The sequence below is a fragment of the Camelus dromedarius genome, unplaced genomic scaffold, assembly GCF_036321535.1.
Source record: "Camelus dromedarius isolate mCamDro1 unplaced genomic scaffold, mCamDro1.pat HAP1_SCAFFOLD_164, whole genome shotgun sequence".
NCBI classification, from domain to species: Eukaryota; Metazoa; Chordata; class Mammalia; order Artiodactyla; family Camelidae; genus Camelus; species Camelus dromedarius.
This window is the reverse complement of record NW_026989842.1, coordinates 1,134,784-1,152,328: the sequence shown is the minus strand read 5'-3', so window position 1 is coordinate 1,152,328 and position 17,545 is coordinate 1,134,784.

The window sequence follows — 17,545 nt, the reverse complement described above, 5'->3', positions numbered from 1 at the left end:
CTTTTTCTCTGCTTTCTCAGTCTGTTTCCTAGTGCCGGTTTGAAGTTCCTGCAGTTTTCACTGTCAAACCGAGTTGGAGTTAGTACCTCCCCATATATATGTATGGAAAGGAGTTTGCAACTGAAAAGAAACTTTGTGTTCCCAACAATCTATGTGAAGGACGGCGTTCACACACACTTATCTCTCAGAACTGAGCAAGTGGAGAGACGTACGTTCATCTAGCACCAAGGGAACGGGTTGCAGGAGACACTTTTTCTCTGCTTTCTCAGTCTGTTTCCTAGTGCCGGTTTGAAGTTCCTGCAGTTTTCACTGTCAAACCGAGTTGGAGCAAGTACCTCCTCATATATATGTATGGAATGGAGTTTGCAACTGAAAAGAAACTTTGTGTTCCCAACAAGCTAGGTGAAGGACGGCTTTCACACACACTTATCTCTCAGAACTGAGCAAGTGGAGAGACGTTCGTTCATCTAGCACCAAGGGAAAGGGTTGCAGGAGACACTTTTTCTCTGCTTTCTCAGTCTGTTTCCTAGTGCCGGTTTGAAGTTCCTGCAGTTTTCACTGTAAAACCGAGTTGGAGCTAGTACCTACCCATATATATGTATGGAATGGAGTTTGCAACTGAAAAGAAACTTTGTGTTCCCAACAAGCTAGGTGAAGGACGGCTTTCACACACACTTATCTCTCAGAACTGAGCAAGTGGAGAGACGTTCGTTCATCTAGCACGAAGGGAACGTTTGCAGGAGACACTTTTTCTCTGCTTTCTCAGTCTGTTTCCTAGTGCCGGTTTGAAGTTCCTGCAGTTTTCACTGTCAAACCGAGTTGGAGTTAGAACCTCCCCATATATATGTATGGAATGGAGTTTGCAACTGAAGAGAAAATTTGTGTTCCCAACAAGACAGGTGAAGGACGGCTTTCACACACACTTATCTCTCAGAACTGAGCAAGTGGAGAGACGTTCGTTCATCTAGCACAAAGGGAAAGGGTTGCAGGAGACACTTTTTCTCTGCTTTCTCAGTCTGTTTCCTAGTGCCGGTTTGAAGTTCCTGCAGTTTTCACTGTCAAACCGAGTTGGAGCTAGTACCTCCCCATATATATGTATGGAATGGAGTTTGCAAGTGAAAAGAAACTTTGTGTTCCCAACAAGCTAGGTGAAGGATGGCTTTCACACACACTTATCTCTCAGAACTGAGCAAGTTGAGAGACGTTCGTTCATTTAGCACCAAGGGAACGGGTTGCAGGAGACACTTTTTCTCTCCTTTCTCATTCTGTTTCCCAGTGCCGGTTTGAAGTTCCTGCAGTTTTCACTGTCAAACAGATTTGGAGCTTCTACCTCCCCATATATATGTATGGAATGGAGTTTGCAAGTGAAAAGAAACTTTGTGTTCCCAACAAGCTAGGTGAAGGACGGCTTTCACACACACTTATCTCTCAGAACTGAGCAAGTGGAGAGACGTTCGTTCATCTAGCACCAAGGGAACGGGTTGCAGGAGACACTTTTTCTCTGCTTTCTCAGTCTGTTTCCTAGTGCAGGTTTGAAGTTCCTGCATTTTCACTGTAAAACCGAGTTGGAGCTAGCACCTCCCCTTATATATGTATGGAATGGAGTTTGCAACTGAAAAGAAACTTTGTGTTCCCAACAAGCTAGTTGAAGTACGGCTTTCACACACACTTATCTCTCAGAACTGAGCAAGTGGAGAGATGTTCGTTCATCTAGCACCAAGGGAACGGGTTGCAGGAGACACTTTTTCTCTGCATTCTCAGTCTGTTTCCTAGTGCCGGTTTGAAGTTCCTGCAGTTTTCACTGTAAAACCGAGTTGGAGCTAGTAATTCCCCTTATATATGTATGGAATGGAGTTTGCAACTGAAAAGAAACTTTGTGTTCCCAACAAGCAAGGTGAAGGACGGCTTTCACACACAATTATCTCTCAGAATTGAGCAAGTGTTGAGACGTTCGTTCATCTAGCACCAAGGGAACGGGTTGCAGGAGACACTTTTTCTCTGCTTTCTCAGTCTGTTTCCTAGTGCCGGTTTGAAGTTCCTGCAGTTTTCACTGTAAAACCGAGTTGGAGCTTCTACCTCCCCATATATATGTATGGAATGGAGTTTGCAACTGAAAAGAAACTTTGTGTTCCCAACAAGCTAGGTGAAGTACGGCTTTCAGACACACTTATCTCTCAGAACTGAGCAAGTGGAGAGACGTTCGTTCATCTAGCAACAAGGGAACGGGTTGCATGAGACACTTTTTCTCTGATTTCTCAGTCTGTTTCCTAGTGCCGGTTTGAAGTTCCTGCAGTTTTGACTGTCAAACCGGGTTGGAGCTAGTACCTCCCCATATATATGTATGGAATGGAGTTTGCAAATGAAAAGAAACTTTGTGTTCCCAAAAAGCTAGGTGAAGGACGGCTTTCAAACACACTTATCTCTCAGAACTGAGCAAGTGGAGAGACGTTCGTTCATTTAGCACCAATGGAACGGGTTGCAGGAGACACTTTTTCTCTGCTTTCTCAGTCTGTTTCCTAGTGCCGGTTTGAAGTTCCTGCAGTTTTCACTGTCAAACAGAGTTGGAGCTAGTACCTCCCCATATATATGTATGGAATGGAGTTTGCAACTGAAAAGAAACTTTGTGTTCACAACAAGCTAGGTGAAGGACGGCTTTCACACACACTTATCTCTCAGAACTGAGCAAGTGGAGAGACGTTCGTTCATCTAGCACGAAGGGAACGTTTGCAGGAGACACTTTTTCTCTGCTTTCTCAGTCTGTTTCCTAGTGCCGGTTTGAAGTTCCTGCAGTTTTCACTGTCAAACCGAGTTGGAGTTAGAACCTCCCCATATATATGTATGGAATGGAGTTTGCAACTGAAGAGAATATTTGTGTTCCCAAAAAGACAGGTGAAGGACGGCTTTCACACACACTTATCTCTCAGAACTGAGCAAGTGGAGAGACGTTCGTTCATCTAACACAAAGGGAAAAGGTTGCAGGAGACACTTTTTCTCTGCTTTCTCAGTCTGTTTCCTAGTGCCGGTTTGAAGTTCCTGCAGTTTTCACTGTCAAACAGAGTTGGAGCTAGTACCTCCCCATATATATGTATGGAATGGAGTTTGCAACTGAAAAGAAACTCTGTGTTCCCAACAAGCTAGGTGAAGGACGGCTTTCACACACACTTATCTCTCAGAACTGAGCAAGTGGAGAGACGTTCGTTCATTTAGCACGAAGGGAACGTTTGCAGGAGACACTTTTTCTCTGCTTTCTCAGTCTGTTTCCTAGTGCCGGTTTGAAGTTCCTGCAGTTTTCACTGTCAAACCGAGTTGGAGTTAGAACCTCCCCATATATATGTATGGAATGGAGTTTGCAACTGAAGAGAAAATTTGTGTTCCCAAAAAGACAGGTGAAGGGCGGCTTTCACACACACTTATCTCTCAGAACTGAGCAAGTGGAGAGACGTTCGTTCTTCTAACACAAAGGGAAAGGGTTGCAGGAGACACTTTTTCTCTGCTTTCTCAGTCTGTTTCCTAGTGCCGGTTTGAAGTTCCTGCAGTTTTCACTGTCAAACCGAGTTGGAGCTAGTACCTCCCCATATATATGTATGGAATGGAGTTTGCAAGTGAAAAGAAACTTTGTGTTCCCAACAAGCTAGGTGAAGGATGGCTTTCACACACACTTATCTCTCAGAACTGAGCAAGTTGAGAGACGTTCGTTCATTTAGCACCAAGGGAACGGGTTGCAGGAGACACTTTTTCTCTGCTTTCTCAGTCTGTTTCCCAGTGCCGGTTTGAAGTTCCTGCAGTTTTCACTGTCAAACAAATTTGGAGCTTCTACCTCCCCATATATATGTATGGAATGTAGTTTGAAACTGAAAAGAAACTTTGTGTTCCCAACAAGCTAGGTGAAGGACGGCTTTCACACACACTTATCTCTCAGAACTGAGCAAGTGGAGAGACGTTCGTTCATCTAGCACCAAGGGAACGGGTTGCAGGAGACACTTTTTCTCTGCTTTCTCAGTCTGTTTCCTAGTGCCGGTTTGAAGTTCCTGCATTTTCACTGTAAAACCGAGTTGGAGCTAGCACCTCCCCTTATATATGTATGGAATGGAGTTTGCAACTGAAAAGAAACTTTGTGTTCCCAACAAGCTAGTTGAAGTACAGCTTTCACACACAATTATCTCTCAGAACTGAGCAAGTGGAGAGATGTTCGTTCATCTAGCACCAAGGTAACGGGTTGCAGGAGACACTTTTTCTCTGCTTTCTCAGTATGTTTCCTAGTGCCGGTTTGAAGTTCCTGCAGTTTTCACTGTAAAACCGAGTTGCAGCTAGTAATTCCCCTTATATATGTATGGAATGGAGTTTGCAACTGAAAAGAAACTTTGTGTTCCCAACAAGCTAGGTGAAGGACGGCTTTCACACACAATTATCTCTCAGAATTGAGCAAGTGTAGAGACGTTCGTTCATCTAGCACCAAGGGAACGGGTTGCAGGAGACACTTTTTCTCTGCTTTCTCAGTCTGTTTCCTAGTGCCGGTTTGAAGTTCCTGCAGTTTTCACTGTAAAACCGAGTTGGAGCTAGTACCTCCCCATATATATGTATGGAATGGAGTTTGCAACTGAAAAGAAACTTTGTGTTCCCAACAAGCTAGGTGAAGTACGGCTTTCAGACACACTTATCTCTCAGAACTGAGCAAGTGGAGAGACGTTCGTTCATCTAGCAACAAGGGAACGGGTTGCATGAGACACTTTTTCTCTGATTTCTCAGTCTGTTTCCTAGTGCCGGTTTGAAGTTCCTGCAGTTTTCACTGTCAAACCGAGTTGGAGCTAGTACCTCCCCATATATATGTATGGAATGGAGTTTGCAAATGAAAAGAAACTTTGTGTTCCCAAAAAGCTAGGTGAAGGTCGGCTTTCAAACACACTTATCTCTCAGAACTGAGCAAGTGGAGAGACGTTCGTTCATTTAGCACCAATGGAACGGGTTGCAGGAGACACTTTTTCTCTGCTTTCTCAGTCTGTTTCCTAGTGCCGGTTTGAAGTTCCTGCAGTTTTCACTGTCAAACAGAGTTGGAGCTAGTACCTCCCCATATATATGTATGGAATGGAGTTTGCAACTGAAAAGAAACTTTGTTTTCACAACAAGCTAGTTGAAGGACGGCTTTCACACACACTTATCTCTCAGAACTGAGCAAGTGGAGAGACGTTCGTTCATCTAATACGAAGGGAACGGTTGCAGGAGACACTTTTTCTCTGCTTTCTCAGTCTGTTTCCTAGTGCCGGTTTGAAGTTCCTGCAGTTTTCACTGTCAAACCGAGTTGGAGTTAGTACCTCCCCATATATATGTATGGAATGGAGTTTGCAACTGAAAAGAAACTTTGTGTTCCCAACAATCTATGTGAAGGACGGCGTTCACACACACTTATCTCTCAGAACTGAGCAAGTGGAGAGTCGTACGTTCATCTAGCACCAAGGGAACGGGTTGCAGGAGACACTTTTTCTCTGCTTTCTCAGTCTGTTTCCTAGTGCCGGTTTGAAGTTCCTGCAGTTTTCACTGTCAAACCGAGTTGGAGCTAGTACCTCCTCATATATATGTATGGAATGGAGTTTGCAACTGAAAAGAAACTTTGTGTTCCCAACAAGCTAGGTGAAGGACGGCTTTCACACACACTTATCTCTCAGAACTGAGCAAGTGGAGAGACGTTCGTTCATCTAGCACGAAGGGAAAGGTTGCAGGAGACACTTTTTCTCTGCTTTCTCAGTCTCTTTCCTAGGGCCGGTTTGAAGTTCCTGCAGTTTTCACTGTAAAACCGAGTTGGAGCTAGTACCTACCCATATATATGTATGGAATGGAGTTTGCAACTGAAAAGAAACTTTGTGTTCCCAACAAGCTAGGTGAAGGACGGCTTTCACACACACTTATCTCTCAGAACTGAGCAAGTGGAGAGACGTTCGTTCATCTAGCACGAAGGTAACGTTTGCAGGAGACACTTTTTCTCTGCTTTCTCAGTCTGTTTCCTAGTGCTGGTTTGAAGTTCCTGCAGTTTTCACTGTCAAACCGAGTTGGAGCTAGTACCTCCACATATATATGTATGGAATGGTGTTTGCACCTGAAAAGAAACTTTGTGTTCCCAACAAGCTAGGTGAAGGTTGGCTTTCACACACACTTATCTCTCAGAACTGAGCAAGTGGAGAGACGTTCGTTCATTTAGCACCAAGGGAACGGGTTGCAGGAGACACTTTTTCTCTGCTTTCTCAGTCTGTTTCCCAGTGCCGGTTTGAAGTTCCTGCAATTTTCACTGTCAAACAGATTTGGAGCTTCTACCTCCCCATATATATGTATGGAATGGAGTTTGAAACTGAAAAGAAACTTTGTGTTCCCAACAAGCTAGGTGAAGGACGGCTTTCACACACATTTATCTCTCAGAACTGAGCAAGTGGAGAGACGTTCGTTCATCTAGCACCAAGGGAACGGGTTGCAGGAGACACTTTTTCTCTGCTTTCTCAGTCTGTTTCCTAGTGCCGGTTTGAAGTTCCTGCAGTTTTCATTGTCAAACCGAGTTGGAGTTAGTACCTCCCCATATATATGTATGGAATGGAGTTTGCAACTGAAAAGAAACTTTGTGTTCCCAACAATCTAGGTGAAGGACGGCGTTCACACACACTTATCTCTCAGAACTGAGCAAGTGGAGAGTCGTACGTTCATCTAGCACCAAGGGAACGGGTTGCAGGAGACACTTTTTCTCTGCTTTCTCAGTCTGTTTCCTAGTGCCGGTTTGAAGTTCCTGCAGTTTTCACTGTCAAACCGAGTTGGAGCTAGTACCTCCTCATATATATGTATGGAATGGAGTTTGCAACTGAAAAGAAACTTTGTGTTCCCAACAAGCTAGGTGAAGGACGGCTTTCACACACACTTATCTCTCAGAACTGAGCAAGTGGAGAGACGTTCGTTCATCTAGCACGAAGGGAACGGTTGCAGGAGACACTTTTTCTCTGCTTTCTCAGTCTGTTTCCTAGTGCCGTTTTGAAGTTCCTGCAGTTTTCACTGTAAAAGCGAGTTGGAGTAAGTACCTACCCATATATATGTATGGAATGGAGTTTGCAACTGAAAAGAAACTTTGTGTTCCCAACAAGCTAGGTGAAGGACTGCTTTCACACACACTTATCTCTCAGAACTGAGCAAGTGGAGAGACGTTCGTTCATCTAGCACGAAGGTAACGTTTGCAGGAGACACTTTTTCTCTGCTTTCTCAGTCTGTTTCCTAGTGCCGGTTTGAAGTTCCTGCAGTTTTCACTGTCAAACCGAGTTGGAGCTAGTACCTCCACATATATATGTATGGAATGGTGTTTGCACCTGAAAAGAAACTTTGTGTTCCCAACAAGCTAGGTGAAGGTTGGCTTTCACACACACTTATCTCTCAGAACTGAGCAAGTGGAGAGACGTTCGTTCATTTAGCACCAAGGGAACGGGTTGCAGGAGGCACTTTTTCTCTGCTTTCTCAGTCTGTTTCCCAGTGCCGGTTTGAAGTTCCTGCAATTTTCACTGTCAAACAGATTTGGAGTTTCTACCTCCCCATATATATGTATGGATTGGAGTTTGAAACTGAAAAGAAACTTTGTGTTCCCAACAAGCTAGGTGAAGGACGGCTTTCACACACACTTATCTCTCAGAACTGAGAAATTGGAGAGACGTTCGTTCATTTAGCACCAAGGGAACGGATTGCAGGAGACACTTTTTCTCTGCTTTCTCAGTCTGTTTCCTAGTGCCGGTTTGAAGTTCCCGCATTTTCACTGTAAAACCGAGATGGAGCTAGCACCTCCCCATATATATGTATGGAATGGAGTTTGCAACTGAAAAGAAACTTTGTGTTCCCAACAAGCTAAGTGAAGGACGGCTTTCACACACAATTATCTCTCAGAACTGAGCAAGTGGAGAGACGTTCGTTCATCTAGCACCAAGGGAACGGGTTGCAGGAGACACTTTTTCTCTGCTTTCTCAGTCTGTTTCCTAGTGCCGGTTTGAAGTTCCTGCAGTTTTCACTGTCAAACAGAGTTGGAGCTAGTACCTCCCCATATATATGTATGGAATGGAGTTTGCAACTGAAAAGAAACTTTGTGTTCACAACAAGCTAGGTGAAGGACGGCTTTCACACACACTTATCTCTCAGAACTGAGCAAGTGGAGAGACGTTCGTTCATCTAATACGAAGGGAACGGTTGCAGGAGACACTTTTTCTCTGCTTTCTCAGTCTGTTTCCTAGTGCCGGTTTGAAGTTCCTGCAGTTTTCACTGTCAAACCGAGTTGGAGTTAGTACCTCCCCATATATATGTATGGAATGGAGTTTGCAACTGAAAAGAAACTTTGTGTTCCCAACAATCTAGGTGAAGGACGGCGTTCACACACACTTATCTCTCAGAACTGAGCAAGTGGAGAGTCGTACGTTCATCTAGCACCAAGGGAACGGGTTGCAGGAGACACTTTTTCTCTGCTTTCTCAGTCTGTTTCCTAGTGCCGGTTTGAAGTTCCCGCATTTTCACTGTAAAACCGAGATGGAGCTAGCACCTCCCCATATATATGTATGGAATGGAGTTTGCAACTGAAAAGAAACTTTGTGTTCCCAACAAGCTAAGTGAAGGACGGCTTTCACACACAATTATCTCTCAGAACTGAGCAAGTGGAGAGACGTTCGTTCATCTAGCACCAAGGGAACGGGTTGCAGGAGACACTTTTTCTCTGCTTTCTCAGTCTGTTTCCTAGTGCCGGTTTGAAGTTCCTGCAGTTTTCACTGTCAAACAGAGTTGGAGCTAGTACCTCCCCATATATATGTATGGAATGGAGTTTGCAACTGAAAAGAAACTTTGTGTTCACAACAAGCTAGGTGAAGGACGGCTTTCACACACACTTATCTCTCAGAACTGAGCAAGTGGAGAGACGTTCGTTCATCTAATACGAAGGGAACGGTTGCAGGAGGCACTTTTTCTCTGCTTTCTCAGTCTGTTTCCTAGTGCCGGTTTGAAGTTCCTGCAGTTTTCACTGTCAAACCGAGTTGGAGTTAGTACCTCCCCATATATATGTATGGAATGGAGTTTGCAACTGAAAAGAAACTTTGTGTTCCAAACAATCTAGGTGAAGGACGGCGTTCACACACACTTATCTCTCAGAACTGAGCAAGTGGAGAGTCGTACGTTCATCTAGCACCAAGGGAACGGGTTGCAGGAGACACTTTTTCTCTGCTTTCTCAGTCTGTTTCCTAGTGCCGGTTTGAAGTTCCTGCAGTTTTCACTGTCAAACCGAGTTGGAGCTAGTACCTCCTCATATATATGTATGGAATGGAGTTTGCAACTGAAAAGAAACTTTGTGTTCCCAACAAGCTAGGTGAAGGACGGCTTTCACACACACTTATCTCTCAGAACTGAGCAAGTGGAGAGACGTTCGTTCATCTAGCACGAAGGGAACGGTTGCAGGAGACACTTTTTCTCTGCTTTCTCAGTCTGTTTCCTAGTGCCAGTTTGAAGGTCCTGCAGTTTTCACTGTAAAACCGAGTTGGAGCTAGTACCTACCCATATATATGTATGGAATGGAGTTTGCAACTGAAAAGAAACTTTGTGTTCCCAAAAAGCTAGGTGAAGGACGGCTTTCACACACACTTATCTCTCAGAACTGAGCAAGTGGAGAGACGTTCGTTCATCTAATACGAAGGGAACGGTTGCAGGAGACACTTTTTCTCTGCTTTCTCAGTCTGTTTCCTAGTGCCGGTTTGAAGTTCCTGCAGTTTTCACTGTCAAACCGAGTTGGAGTTAGTACCTCCCCATATATATGTATGGAATGGAGTTTGCAACTGAAAAGAAACTTTGTGTTCCAAACAATCTAGGTGAAGGACGGCGTTCACACACACTTATCTCTCAGAACTGAGCAAGTGGAGAGTCGTACGTTCATCTAGCACCAAGGGAACGGGTTGCAGGAGACACTTTTTCTCTGCTTTCTCAGTCTGTTTCCTAGTGCCGGTTTGAAGTTCCTGCAGTTTTCACTGTCAAACCGAGTTGGAGCTAGTACCTCCTCATATATATGTATGGAATGGAGTTTGCAACTGAAAAGAAACTTTGTGTTCCCAACAAGCTAGGTGAAGGACGGCTTTCACACACACTTATCTCTCAGAACTGAGCAAGTGGAGAGACGTTCGTTCATCTAGCACGAAGGGAACGGTTGCAGGAGACACTTTTTCTCTGCTTTCTCAGTCTGTTTCCTAGTGCCAGTTTGAAGGTCCTGCAGTTTTCACTGTAAAACCGAGTTGGAGCTAGTACCTACCCATATATATGTATGGAATGGAGTTTGCAACTGAAAAGAAACTTTGTGTTCCCAAAAAGCTAGGTGAAGGACGGCTTTCACACACACTTATCTCTCAGAACTGAGCAAGTGGAGAGACGTTCGTTCATCTAATACGAAGGGAACGGTTGCAGGAGACACTTTTTCTCTGCTTTCTCAGTCTGTTTCCTAGTGCCGGTTTGAAGTTCCTGCAGTTTTCACTGTCAAACCGAGTTGGAGTTAGTACCTCCCCATATATATGTATGGAATGGAGTTTGCAACTGAAAAGAAACTTTGTGTTCCAAACAATCTAGGTGAAGGACGGCGTTCACACACACTTATCTCTCAGAACTGAGCAAGTGGAGAGTCGTACGTTCATCTAGCACCAAGGGAACGGGTTGCAGGAGACACTTTTTCTCTGCTTTCTCAGTCTGTTTCCTAGTGCCGGTTTGAAGTTCCTGCAGTTTTCACTGTCAAACCGAGTTGGAGCTAGTACCTCCTCATATATATGTATGGAATGGAGTTTGCAACTGAAAAGAAACTTTGTGTTCCCAACAAGCTAGGTGAAGGACGGCTTTCACACACACTTATCTCTCAGAACTGAGCAAGTGGAGAGACGTTCGTTCATCTAGCACGAAGGGAACGGTTGCAGGAGACACTTTTTCTCTGCTTTCTCAGTCTGTTTCCTAGTGCCAGTTTGAAGGTCCTGCAGTTTTCACTGTAAAACCGAGTTGGAGCTAGTACCTACCCATATATATGTATGGAATGGAGTTTGCAACTGAAAAGAAACTTTGTGTTCCCAAAAAGCTAGGTGAAGGACGGCTTTCACACACACTTATCTCTCAGAACTGAGCAAGTGGAGAGACGTTCGTTCATCTAGCACGAAGGTAACGTTTGCAGGAGACACTTTTTCTCTGCTTTCTCAGTCTGTTTCCCAGTGCCGGTTTGAAGTTCCTGCAGTTTTCACTGTCAAACAGATTTGGAGCTTCTACCTCCCCATATATATGTATGGAATGGAGTTTGAAACTGAAAAGAAACTTTGTGTTCCCAACAAGCTAGGTGAAGGACGGCTTTCAAACACACTTATCTCTCAGAACTGAGCAAGTGGAGAGACGTTCGTTCATCTAGCACCAAGTGAACGGGTTGCAGGAGACACTTTTTCTCTGCTTTCTCAGTCTGTTTCCTAGTGCCGGTTTGAAGTTCCTGCATTTTCACTGTAAAACCGTGTTGGAGCTAGTACCTCCCCATATATATGTATGGAATGGAGTTTGCAACTGAAAAGAAACTTTGTGTTCACAACAAGCTAAGTGAAGGACGGCTTTCACACACACTTATCTCTCAGAACTGAGCAAGTGGAGAGACGTTCGTTCATCTAGCACGAAGGGAACGTTTGCAGGAGACACTTTTTCTCTGCTTTCTCAGTCTGTTTCCTAGTGCCGGTTTGAAGTTCCTGCAGTTTTCACTGTCAAACCGAGTTGGAGTTAGAACCTCCCCATATATATGTATGGAATGGAGTTTGCAACTGAAGAGAAAATTTGTGTTCCCAACAAGACAGGTGAAGGACGGCTTTCACACACACTTATCTCTCAGAACTGAGCAAGTTGAGAGACGTTCGTTCATTTAGCACCAAGGGAACGGGTTGCAGGAGACTCTTTTTCTCTGCTTTCTCAGTCTGTTTCCCAGTGCCGGTTTGAAGTTCCTGCAGTTTTCACTGTCAAACAAATTTGGAGCTTCTACCTCCCCATATATATGTATGGAATGTAGTTTGAAACTGAAAAGAAACTTTGTGTTCCCAACAAGCTAGGTGAAGGACGGCTTTCACACACACTTATCTCTCAGAACTGAGAAAGTGGAGAGACGTTCGTTCATCTAGCACCAAGGGAACGGGTTGCAGGAGACACTTTTTCTCTGCTTTCTCAGTCTGTTTCCTAGTGCCGGTTTGAAGTTCCTGCATTTTCACTGTAAAACCGAGTTGGAGCTAGCACCTCCCCTTATATATGTATGGAATGGAGTTTGCAACTGAAAAGAAACTTTGTGTTCCCAACAAGCTAGTTGAAGTACAGCTTTCACACACAATTATCTCTCAGAACTGAGCAAGTGGAGAGATGTTCGTTCATCTAGCACCAAGGGAACGGGTTGCAGGAGACACTTTTTCTCTGCTTTCTCAGTCTGTTTCCTAGTGCCGGTTTGAAGTTCCTGCAGTTTTCACTGTAAAACCGAGTTGCAGCTAGTAATTCCCCTTATATATGTATGGAATGGAGTTTGCAACTGAAAAGAAACTTTGTGTTCCCAACAAGCTAGGTGAAGGACGGCTTTCACACACAATTATCTCTCAGAATTGAGCAAGTGTAGAGACGTTCTTTCATCTAGCACCAAGGGAACGGGTGGCAGGAGACACTTTTTCTCTGCTTTCTCAGTCTGTTTCCTAGTGCCGGTTTGAAGTTCCTGCAGTTTTCACTGTAAAACCGAGTTGGAGCTTCTACCTCCCCATATATATGTATGGAATGGAGTTTGCAACTGAAAAGAAACTTTGTGTTCCCAACAAGCTAGGTGAAGTACGGCTTTCAGACACACTTATCTCTCAGAACTGAGCAAGTGGAGAGACGTTCGTTCATCTAGCAACAAGGGAACGGGTTGCATGAGACACTTTTTCTCGGATTTCTCAGTCTGTTTCCTAGTGCCGGTTTGAAGTTCCTGCAGTTTTCACTGTCAAACCGAGTTGGAGCTAGTACCTCCCCATATATATGTATGGAATGGAGTTTGCAAATGAAAAGAAACTTTGTGTTCCCAAAAACCTAGGTGAAGGACGGCTTTCAAACACACTTATCTCTCAGAACTGAGCAAGTGGAGAGACGTTCGTTCATTTAGCACCAATGGAACAGGTTGCAGGAGACACTTTTTCTCTGCTTTCTCAGTCTGTTTCCTAGTGCCGGTTTGAAGTTCCTGCAGTTTTCACTGTCAAACAGAGTTGGAGCTAGTACCTCCCCATATATATGTATGGAATGGAGTTTGCAACTGAAAAGAAACTTTGTTTTCACAACAAGCTAGGTGAAGGACGGCTTTCACACACACTTATCTCTCAGAACTGAGCAAGTGGAGAGACGTTCGTTCATCTAATACGAAGGGAACGGTTGCAGGAGACACTTTTTCTCTGCTTTCTCAGTCTGTTTCCTAGTGCCGGTTTGAAGTTCCTGCAGTTTTCACTGTCAAACCGAGTTGGAGTTAGTACCTCCCCATATATATGTATGGAATGGAGTTTGCAACTGAAAAGAAACTTTGTGTTCCCAACAATCTATGTGAAGGACGGCGTTCACACACACTTATCTCTCAGAACTGAGCAAGTGGAGAGTCGTACGTTCATCTAGCACCAAGGGAACGGGTTGCAGGAGACACTTTTTCTCTGCTTTCTCAGTCTGTTTCCTAGTGCCGGTTTGAAGTTCCTGCAGTTTTCACTGTCAAACCGAGTTGGAGCTAGTACCTCCTCATATATATGTATGGAATGGAGTTTGCAACTGAAAAGAAACTTTGTGTTCCCAACAAGCTAGGTGAAGGACGGCTTTCACACACACTTATCTCTCAGAACTGAGCAAGTGGAGAGACGTTCGTTCATCTAGCACGAAGGGAACGGTTGCAGGAGACACTTTTTCTCTGCTTTCTCAGTCTCTTTCCTAGGGCCGGTTTGAAGTTCCTGCAGTTTTCACTGTAAAACCGAGTTGGAGCTAGTACCTACCCATATATATGTATGGAATGGAGTTTGCAACTGAAAAGAAACTTTGTGTTCCCAACAAGCTAGGTGAAGGACGGCTTTCACACACACTTATCTCTCAGAACTGAGCAAGTGGAGAGACGTTCGTTCATCTAGCACGAAGGTAACTTTTGCAGGAGACACTTTTTCTCTGCTTTCTCAGTCTGTTTCCTAGTGCCGGTTTGAAGTTCCTGCAGTTTTCACTGTCAAACCGAGTTGGAGCTAGTACCTCCACATATATATGTATGGAATGGTGTTTGCACCTGAAAAGAAACTTTGTGTTCCCAACAAGCTAGGTGAAGGTTGGCTTTTCACACACACTTATCTCTCAGAACTGAGCAAGTGGAGAGATGTTCGTTCATTTAGCACCAAGGGAACGGGTTGCAGGAGACACTTTTTCTCTGTTTCTCAGTCTGTTTCCCAGTGCCGGTTTGAAGTTCCTGCAATTTTCACTGTCAAACAGATTTGGAGCTTCTACCTCCCCATATATATGTATGGAATGGAGTTTGAAACTGAAAAGAAACTTTGTGTTCCCAACAAGCTAGGTGAAGGACGGCTTTCACACACACTTATCTCTCAGAACTGAGCAAGTGGAGAGACGTTCGTTCATCTAATACGAAGGGAACGGTTGCAGGAGACACTTTTTCTCTGCTTTCTCAGTCTGTTTCCTAGTGCCGGTTTGAAGTTCCTGCAGTTTTCACTGTCAAACCGAGTTGGAGTTAGTACCTCCCCATATATATGTATGGAATGGAGTTTGCAACTGAAAAGAAACTTTGTGTTCCCAACAATCTATGTGAAGGACGGCGTTCACACACACTTATCTCTCAGAACTGAGCAAGTGGAGAGTCGTACGTTCATCTAGCACCAAGGGAACGGGTTGCAGGAGACACTTTTTCTCTGCTTTCTCAGTCTGTTTCCTAGTGCCGGTTTGAAGTTCCTGCAGTTTTCACTGTCAAACCGAGTTGGAGCTAGTACCTCCTCATATATATGTATGGAATGGAGTTTGCAACTGAAAAGAAACTTTGTGTTCCCAACAAGCTAGGTGAAGGACGGCTTTCACACACACTTATCTCTCAGAACTGAGCAAGTGGAGAGACGTTCGTTCATCTAGCACGAAGGGAACGGTTGCAGGAGACACTTTTTCTCTGCTTTCTCAGTCTCTTTCCTAGGGCCGGTTTGAAGTTCCTGCAGTTTTCACTGTAAAACCGAGTTGGAGCTAGTACCTACCCATATATATGTATGGAATGGAGTTTGCAACTGAAAAGAAACTTTGTGTTCCCAACAAGCTAGGTGAAGGACGGCTTTCACACACACTTATCTCTCAGAACTGAGCAAGTGGAGAGACGTTCGTTCATCTAGCACGAAGGTAACTTTTGCAGGAGACACTTTTTCTCTGCTTTCTCAGTCTGTTTCCTAGTGCCGGTTTGAAGTTCCTGCAGTTTTCACTGTCAAACCGAGTTGGAGCTAGTACCTCCACATATATATGTATGGAATGGTGTTTGCAACTGAAAAGAAACTTTGTGTTCCCAACAAGCTAGGTGAAGGTTGGCTTTTCACACACACTTATCTCTCAGAACTGAGCAAGTGGAGAGATGTTCGTTCATTTAGCACCAAGGGAACGGGTTGCAGGAGACACTTTTTCTCTGCTTTCTCAGTCTGTTTCCCAGTGCCGGTTTGAAGTTCCTGCAATTTTCACTGTCAAACAGATTTGGAGCTTCTACCTCCCCATATATATGTATGGAATGGAGTTTGAAACTGAAAAGAAACTTTGTGTTCCCAACAAGCTAGGTGAAGGACGGCTTTCACACACACTTATCTCTCAGAACTGAGCAAGTGGAGAGACGTTCGTTCATCTAGCACCAAGGGAACGGGTTGCAGGAGACACTTTTTCTCTGATTTCTCAGTCTGTTTCCTAGTGCCGGTTTGAAGTTCCTGCAGTTTTCACTGTCAAACCGTGTTGGAGTTAGTACCTCCCCATATATGTATGTAATGGAGATTGCAACTCAAAAGAAACTTTGTGTTCCCAACAATCTAGGTGAAGGACGGCGTTCACACACACTTATCTCTCAGAACTGAGCAAGTGGAGAGTCGTACGTTCATCTAGCACCAAGGGAACGGGTTGCAGGAGACACTTTTTCTCTGCTTTCTCAGTCTGTTTCCTAGTGCCGGTTTGAAGTTCCTGCAGTTTTCACTGTCAAACCGAGTTGGAGCTAGTACCTCCTCATATATATGTATGGAATGGAGTTTGCAACTGAAAAGAAACTTTGTGTTCCCAACAAGCTAGGTGAAGGACGGCTTTCACACACACTTATCTCTCAGAACTGAGCAAGTGGAGAGACGTTCGTTCATCTAGCACGAAGGGAAAGGTTGCAGGAGACACTTTTTCTCTGCTTTCTCAGTCTGTTTCCTAGTGCCGGTTTGAAGTTCCTGCAGTTTTCACTGTAAAAGCGAGTTGGAGCTAGTACCTACCCATATATATGTATGGAATGGAGTTTGCAACTGAAAAGAAACTTTGTGTTCCCAACAAGCTAGGTGAAGGACGGCTTTCACACACACTTATCTCTCAGAACTGAGCAAGTGGAGAGACGTTCGTTCATCTAGCACGAAGGTAACGTTTGCAGAAGACACTTTTTCTCTGCTTTCTCAGTCTGTTTCCTAGTGCCGGTTTGAAGTTCCTGCAGTTTTCACTGTAAAACCGAGTTGGAGCTAGTACCTCCACATATATATGTATGGAATGGTGTTTGCACCTGAAAAGAAACTTTGTGTTCCCAACAAGCTAGGTGAAGGTTGGCTTTCACACACACTTATCTCTCAGAACTGAGCAAGTGGAGAGACGTTCGTTCATTTAGCACCAAGGGAACGGGTTGCAGGAGGCACTTTTTCTCTGCTTTCTCAGTCTGTTTCCCAGTGCCGGTTTAAAGTTCCTGCAATTTTCACTGTCAAACAGATTTGGAGCTTCTACCTCCCCATATATATGTATGGATTGGAGTTTGAAACTGAAAAGAAACTTTGTGTTCCCAACAAGCTAGGTGAAGGACGGCTTTCACACACACTTATCTCTCAGAACTGAGAAAGTGGAGAGACGTTCGTTCATTTAGCACCAAGGGAACGGGTTGCAGGAGACACTTTTTCTCTGCTTTCTCAGTCTGTTTTCTAGTGCCGGTTTGAAGTTCCCGCATTTTCACTGTAAACCGAGATGGAGCTAGCACCTCCCCATATATATGTATGGAATGGAGTTTGCAACTGAAAAGAAACTTTGTGTTCCCAACAAGCTAAGTGAAGGACGGCTTTCACACACAATTATCTCTCAGAACTGAGCAAGTGGAGAGACGTTCGTTCATCTAGCACCAAGGGAACGGGTTGCAGGAGACACTTTTTCTCTGCTTTCTCAGTCTGTTTCCTAGTGCCGGTTTGAATTTCCTGCAGTTTTCACTGTCAAACAGAGTTGGAGCTAGTACCTCCCCATATATATGTATGGAATGGAGTTTGCAACTGAAAAGAAACTTTGTGTTCACAACAAG